Genomic DNA, 7,942 nt, shown 5'->3' on the forward strand with positions numbered 1-7,942 from the left:
AGAACAACTTGAATACCTGAGACTGGCTAAACAGATGGAGATGATGATGAATAACCAGCATGGCTAGCATAACTCCTATTCTTTTTATGAATGTTGTACAATTTATGCTTAAAATATCAGACCCTTGATTTATTACTTGCCACAGTGTAAAAAGGTTTTGAGTGCTTGGCACCTCTCTTCTGCCTGAAAAAAAAAATGACAAGAGCATCCACCTGTGATGCTTCTCTGTGCACGCATTGTACAGCTGAATCTTTAGACATTCACTTTTGCAGACTCAACTTTAAGCAGCCCAACAGTCCCAGCAAGTACCTTGCTAGACTGATACTAATGTCAAATTGAAGCCTCAGTGGCTACTGCCAAAACACATTTCGGATGCGAAAGGCTAGAATGAGGGATATAAGCAGAAACTAGATAAAAAGAAAAACAGTGAAAAATGAGAAGGTAGAATCAATATTATTTTACTTTTCTATGGTATTTTCCTATCAAAGAACCTTTGGATGCTGCATTCTGCACCTGTCTCTGGTTTTGTTCACTTCTCTTTAGCAAAGAAATTCCATGATCAGTTTTGCCTCCTCACTGTAGCCTAAAATACACTAGGAAAGTAACAGCCCACTGGCACACAGCCTACAGCTAAAGTGTGCCAACAAGGTCAAAGATCAGGGACAATCCTTGTCTGCACAGAAGGACACAGGATCTTTAGAAGGATACAGGATCTTGAATGCACACATAAAAAACACACAAGCCCCTGATTTTACATTCTCATCCAACTGTTACCCCATTCCCACCACCGAGCTCCGTGGGGCCTGAGGACAGACAGGGATGATGTCAACCTTGCCTCTGACACAGAGGGCCCAGGTATTGCAGCAAATGTTCAGCTTCTGCCCCACATCCATCAACCTGGTGGCTGAGCCCTCACCACAATCAATGGTAACCAGTTCTGGTCCTGTAATCCTAGCACACATTGAACAATCACCGAGTGACAGAATAATTCCAAAAAATCAGGATTCAATCTGGAGTGACAGAGGAGAATGAACCCATTCATGCTGCATCCTGCCATATGCCACTGCAGTCAAGCCCACCTGAGCATGAATCAGGGTGTCAGAATATGTCCCATGAAAGAAACAAATCAACTTAGGCTATTCAACCAAAAATTTTCCCACTGGGAATATAGCCTCTGCAGACTGTCCCTAACAAAAGCTGATTTGCAGCTCTGGCAAATGACAAGAGCAAGTAGAGAAAATGATGCACCCAGATACTTCCATGTATGCAGTCCAATAAAATGGTAGAGTTGTGATCATCAGCCCATAGAGAAGGTGGATGGCAGTATCAGGTTAATGCAAAACCAAGGAAAGACAAACAGAGTGGGCAAGGGGCACTTGTGGAGGCATGTGCATTAGTTGTGTTATCTTGGATCTGATCATTTACACCAGCAGCCTTTGATTAGCTGCTTCCTTGTTGACACTAGGTCTGGTTAAAGAACAGCAGAGTATACTAGAGATTCTTCGTTATAACAGCTGAAATGAGTACAAACAAGGAAGCTAAAATAAGTCACTGGCACACAAATTGCCATCACTATGCACAACATACACCACAGACTTGCCCCCTTAGCCTACAGGTAGATTCTCAAATGCTCCGCCTCAAAAGGGGATGCAGAATAGCAGGTCCAGGAGCTACAGTCAGCTTGTGTAGGGAAGGAAGAACCAAAGAACAGCCTCAGCAGAACTGTGAAATGGTGGAGTATGAACTCCCTATCTCCAGAGACAATACCTGAAGGAATCAGCAGGGGTTAAGGCAATAAGGCAAACTCTCAGCCTGGCCTTTGATGCTAACTTCTGACCAGCAGCCCTTGGCAACATTACTTCTCTTCCACTGTCTGATCTCTTCAGTGTTCAGGCTTTCTCCTGCTGCCTGTTTTGCTGCTGGAAACAGATCTTGCTTCTGGGGGACTGGCAAAGATGACTTTGCAAAGACTCCAAACACTTTCTTTTTTTAATCATTTTTGTTTCCTGGTTGAGAGGAAGTTTGAAAGAACTGATAATTCACTGTTGTGGTTTAACCCCAGCCAGCAACTAAGCACCACAGAGCCGCTCACTCACTTGCCTACCCAGGGGAAAAAAAAATTGTAAAACTCATGGGCTGAGATAAGAACAGTTTAATAGAACAGAAAGGAAGAAAATAATAATGATAACAATAACAGAATGACAATAATAATAAAAAGATAGGAATATACAAAGCAAGTGATGCACAATGCAATTGCTCACCACTTGCTGACCGATGCCCAGTTAGTTCCCAAGCAGCAGTCCCCCCAGGCCAGCTCCCCCCAGTTTATATACTGGGCATGACGTCACACGGTATGGAATATCCCTTTGGCCAGTTTGGGTCAGCTGCCCTGGCTGTGTCCCCTCCCAACTTCTTGTGCCCCTCCAGCCTCCTTGCTGGCTGGGCATGAGAAGCTGAAAAATCCTTGACTTAGTACAAACACTACTCAGCAGCAACTGAAAACAGTGTGTTATCAATATTTTTCTCATACTGAATCCAAAACATAACACTATACCAGCTACTACAAAGAAAATTAACTCTATTCCAGCCAAAACCAGGACATCCACTTACATCAGAGGAACTGCTCAGTTTTAAGTGGCTCCCCACTAGTAAAACCCATACAGCATATCTATGTATAGGATATGCACTGTTTTTGCAGTCAAGCATAGAAATACTAAAGGAGAGAGATTTCCTTGTCTACCTCTGTGTGAGCATGCCTCCACCAACTCCACTGTGCTACTCCCGATGTATATTAGGAGTCGGTGTGATAAAGGCAACAGCAAGAGCTTAGTGGGAAACAGTTTTGAAGATTCCCAGAAGTTTCCCATCCTGTGCCACAAATCAAGGGCTTTCCAGGGGTGAGAGTAAAAACAAAAGAAATGCAGCACAAAGTAATCTGGGGGTTACATCTAGTGGTGGAGTCGGAGCTGCCATGCCAGGTTCAGAGCCACACAGGGACCACCACCCTCACGTCCCTGGGGCAGGCGAGCAGTAGGTCTCCCATGCATACAGCTCCTGAAGGGTGACCACACAGCTTTGTTTTCAGTTGTGCTGAGGAACCTCTGACAACGAACCTTGTGTTAAAACTGCTACATTCCTACTGAATGTGAGAAACTTAATAAAAAATTTCTAACAAATCCCCCCTGCACTATTAAAAACTCCCAGTAAAAAACTGGGAAACCAGTCAGCTGAAGCCCCAGGGGGGTAGGTACACTGGGACCTCAGTGCTCAGGTGAAGCTTCACCTGTCAGGTCTTCCTAAGGTCCTTAAAACTCAGCTGCTGAACATTTCTGGGCTTTTCAACCACTGTGCAGTCCATTGAAACCAACTATGAAAAAACGTTTATAGGAAAATTTATTTTAAACTGCCACCTACATTCCCTACTGCTGGATGTCCTCAGTCACAGCTGTGTAGAGATGAAGCTGATTTTTTTTAATTATCCAGAAAATCTGTCTGGAAGACTTTGACATATAAACTGTGATAAGCTTGAAGCATCGCTGTACAATGCTTGATAATAAAAAAGTTAAGTGTATAGTTTAAAACCTCATTTCTCATTGCCATCTTCTGGTCAGAATGGTGTAGTGTATTTTCTTGCTAAAACAAGCTGCATTATAGGGCACTGAGATGCAAGATAGGTCACAAGTGCAACTCTGGTTTGGTTGCTGTGATGTGCTAGTATGCAGGAAGGATATAAAAGCAGCTATCTGGTATTCACCATATGTAATAGCTGCTCAAAAAGTGATGCTGTGAAAAATTATAAGTTTGAAGATCTTTGAAAACAAAGCTTACTGAAACCTTTCTCTTAAATGCCTTTAGACACAGAGTTCTTTCCCATACTTCAGTTATATTAAAATGGTTATTAATAATTTCAGCACCTTCATCATGCTTAATAAAGGAAAAAAGCCTCTAAAACCCACTCTATCTTTACAGTCTGATCTCTTCCAGACCAGTATCCTCAAGCAAACTTTAAACTTTGGGGCCAGTTTAATCTGCTTGCTGATGGGAAGTGGTGAATGAATTCCTTGTTTTGCTTTGCTTGCATGCACAGCTTTTGCTTTACCTATTAAACTGCCTTTATCTCAAACCACAAGTTTTCTCACTTTTACCCTTCTGATTCTCTCCCTCATCCCACAGTGAGGGAGGTGAGTGAGCAGCTGTGTGCGACTTAGTTACCAGCTAGGGTGAAACCGCAACACCCTGACACCTGGATGGGAAGAGACCCTCCATCTCCTTGGCCCTTTCTGCTTTTGGAGCCATATGCACAAAGTAAGGCTCCTTTGTCTAAGCTGAGAACAGTTTTCTCTGCATCGTTGTGGAAGAGAATTGTTCAAACCCAGCTTTCCCAGTATTTTCCCATCCTGAATACAGCATCCCAAGCAGCTTCACCTGCAGTTTATTTAAACACACAAAAATTCCTCCAGATTTCTACAAAAGTCAGTCCACAGAGCTTTTGCCCAGCTCTCCCTGCAGACTGGAGGACAAAGGAAAAGTCTGGATGCCCTGTACTTGCCTACACCTTCACTGGGGAGCACCTGCCCTGTGGCCATGAGTCACACCACAATGGGGAAGCAGTTGAATATTTACACACATCACACCTCTTGAATCTATAATAATTTTGACAATTTACAGCCAATCCCCAAGCTCTGCTCTCTTTAGCCTTTAGTTAAACAAGCTGGAGGGTTTAACTGTGAGTTAAAAAGAGAACAACAAGAAAAGCCCAGTGAACATAAATAAGTTTAAGCAGAGAGAATAAATATAGTAGGATAGAGGAGGAAAACCACAAGCATCATAGCAGTAGGTATTTGCAATAACCAAGTTCCCTGCTCCTCTTGCAGAAATACACCTGAGTCAAGGAGTGGGACGGTGCCAGAGAGTTGCTCCAGGTGCACTGGGATAGTTTGTAATTCCTCCCCAGAGTAGCACAACACAGGCATTTTGCTCATGCTTTCCCAGACACTCTTCACACTGCCCCATTTTCCCTATGCTCTCTGGAGATGGTTCAAGAGAGTCCTACCTCTGAAGCACCACCACATGCAGGCAATGAGGGGGCTGCTCATGCAGGTGTTCTCCAACCCCTGGGTTATTCGTCGTGTGTTACTGTGACAGTGCTGATAGTCTTTGGTAGTCTCAGCCTGGCTGCTCTTCTCCCAGTTCTGTTGGTAATCTGAACTGCAGATCATTTCTCTTCACTTCTTCTTTGTAATAGCTTCAGCATGTAACTTGGTTAAAACCAGGATTACAAGGTCTTTTACCATGACATAGTTTTTCAAAGACTCATTTATTTCCTGAACATTGGATTTGAGTGGTATCTAACTGTATATTCCTGTTTTACAAGCAAGCAGCTAGATAAATCCTTACTCTCTTTGGATTCCCTCTTAATTGTTCAAACTGTTTAGTGGATAAAGAGGTGGATTATCCAAATATATAGAATCTATAAATAAATATAACTATTTTACTCAACAACTATTTTAGAATACCATTAGGGTGTTGAAACAACGTTGCATCCACAATCAGAGTAGGCCTGTCTCTGTATGTATTTATACAGACATCAGTCTTCCCTTAAACTTTTTTTACTCACTAGCGGCCGTGCTTTTCCAGGTAAGCATTGCTATCAGAGTCCCATAAAACAAATACTTGCGATGACATCCACACTCTTAAAACTCACTTATTCAGAGGGTGGAAACATGCAGCAGTTCCTTCATGAGTATCTCAAGAAAAGGCTGTGTCCAGATTTGATTGGAAGCAATTCCATGTTCCAAGTGGGTCAGATCTCTTATGATGGATGCCATTGTTTAAGTCTCAGAGCCAGTGTTACTGCTTAAAGCATTCAAACCACATCTTAGCCACCAGTGTAATATGCTTTTACATCTAGCAAAAGCTGGTTGGTTGTTTTTTTTTTAAAAAAAAGTCTTGGACCTTGAATCACTTGCACTAGAGAGAAGGAGCAGATCACATCACCTGCATACTCCTTTTACAAGCTGTACAGCCCACTGAGCCTGAAAGCTAATAAACAGTCATAAGAAACATCTGAGAAGACCAAGTAGCAGAGATCCAGACAGGAGTTATTCTGGCTTTTTTCTACTTATTCCCTGAGCAAGTGAAATTTTTTCTTGTTCAACTCTGCCATGGTAAGCTAGTTAATAGATCATTCACAATGAAAACATAATTAGCAACAATTAATAAAGGGGAAATGGCTTGCATAACAGCATACACACGAGGACATCTTGCCAGGAGTCTGCTTACAAAACACCACTTATTGGCACTATAATTATGACTATCTGCTACTTCCATTGTATTTGCAGGTTTAGGTTCTACTGCATACGTTGTGCACAAAATTGCTCTCAGACCAAATTCCAAACACTTAATAAGTCTAAAATTTTCGGATCTGTCCCACTAGTAACATTTTGCACCCTTGGGTGATACTGCATGTGCTAGGTGAAGAACAACATATGGAACCAAAGAGCTGTGCCCTACAGACAGCAGTAGGTGCTGGCAAAACTGCAGCACAAAACAGAACAAGTTTGAGGTGGTTGAGATTAATCCAGTGGAACAGCTGCAGCTTTGAGGAAGCCCAGGAGTCTCCTCTGAATCTATTCCAATAAAGAACATTTACAGGAAGGAATCACACATAACAACTTGGGGTTTTCACCATGTCTTAGCAGCAGCCTGACCCTCATATCTGCAGTTTGTGGTTGCAGAGCATTTTACACTGAGGTTGTCAAGCTTACAATTCATGGACTGTGTGGAGGCCACTGGCTGTGTGCAGGTGGCCTGCATTAAGTACCCATATGCTGTACAATTTCAGCTTTCAGGTAGTAAAGAAAGTTCAAGGAAAAAAATAAGGATTAGGCAGGGAGAGTAGAGGGGAAAAAACCCAGAAGTCAGAGGAAGAGGAAATGGGAGGAAATCAGGAAAGGAAGAGAGGTAAGGCAGCAGCTCGTAAGAAGTGGCTTCCCTTACAAAGCAGCTTGGTCAGACACTACAGATTTGGATACTAGGCTGTTTGATGATGAATCAAAGACTGGAATCCCCTGGGATGTCTGTGCAAGCACTGCCTGAAGGAGTACACTGAAGAGTGCTATGATCCCCACATGTGAACTGTTACCAAAGCCAACAGGACACACTGAAACCCAGCATTCATCCTGCAGTCCTCAGCCTTGTTCTCTGATCTTGGGCCATTTTAACCAGTTTATTCTGAACACTCAAACATGAGGGTTCAGGTTCCAGTCAAGCAGCAGAAGAAATGCATGGACTATTGCAGCTGAGGCAAAGGAGACGCTGGCACTGCAGCCTCTATTGTTTGCACAGCAAAGGCTCTGGTTTTGCCTCAAAACACAATAGGTTGATTCAAAAGAATTTTCCCTTGAAATAACTCATCTAAATCATATGACAAAATAGATTTTTAAACAAAACCTAGTTTTTTCAAACCCCACAGCTCTTCTAAGAACTCGAAACTTGGCCAACATGTCCTGCAATCACTGGGTTCTGTTCCTACTCCACCACTTTATCTTACCCACTGGAATGAATGCAAATGCTAAAAACAACTTCAAATGAGACAAGGAGTCCACTTCTGCTGCGGTTTCTGGAGGAAGGCTTGCTTGGGCTGTTTTAGAAGCATCATATGTAGGTTTTTAGAGTCAAAATTCCTTAGAGTATTCATTGCTCAAGCACAGTTCCTAATACTGGGGGGCTGTGATCAAGACCATGACAGCTCCACTTCTCTTCCTGATACCTTACGAGTTGCTCTTTTTCAGAGGAAATTCTTGGCCGCTATATTTCTGATTGAGACTGACAGCAAAAACTTATACATACACATACTTTTGTACATAGATACACACACATAGTATTTGATCTTGCAAACACTTATTCATCCGAACAGTGCCATTTACATCAACAGAAAAGC

Source organism: Accipiter gentilis, chromosome 6 (genome assembly GCF_929443795.1).
Source record: "Accipiter gentilis chromosome 6, bAccGen1.1, whole genome shotgun sequence".
Taxonomy (NCBI): domain Eukaryota; kingdom Metazoa; phylum Chordata; class Aves; order Accipitriformes; family Accipitridae; genus Astur; species Astur gentilis.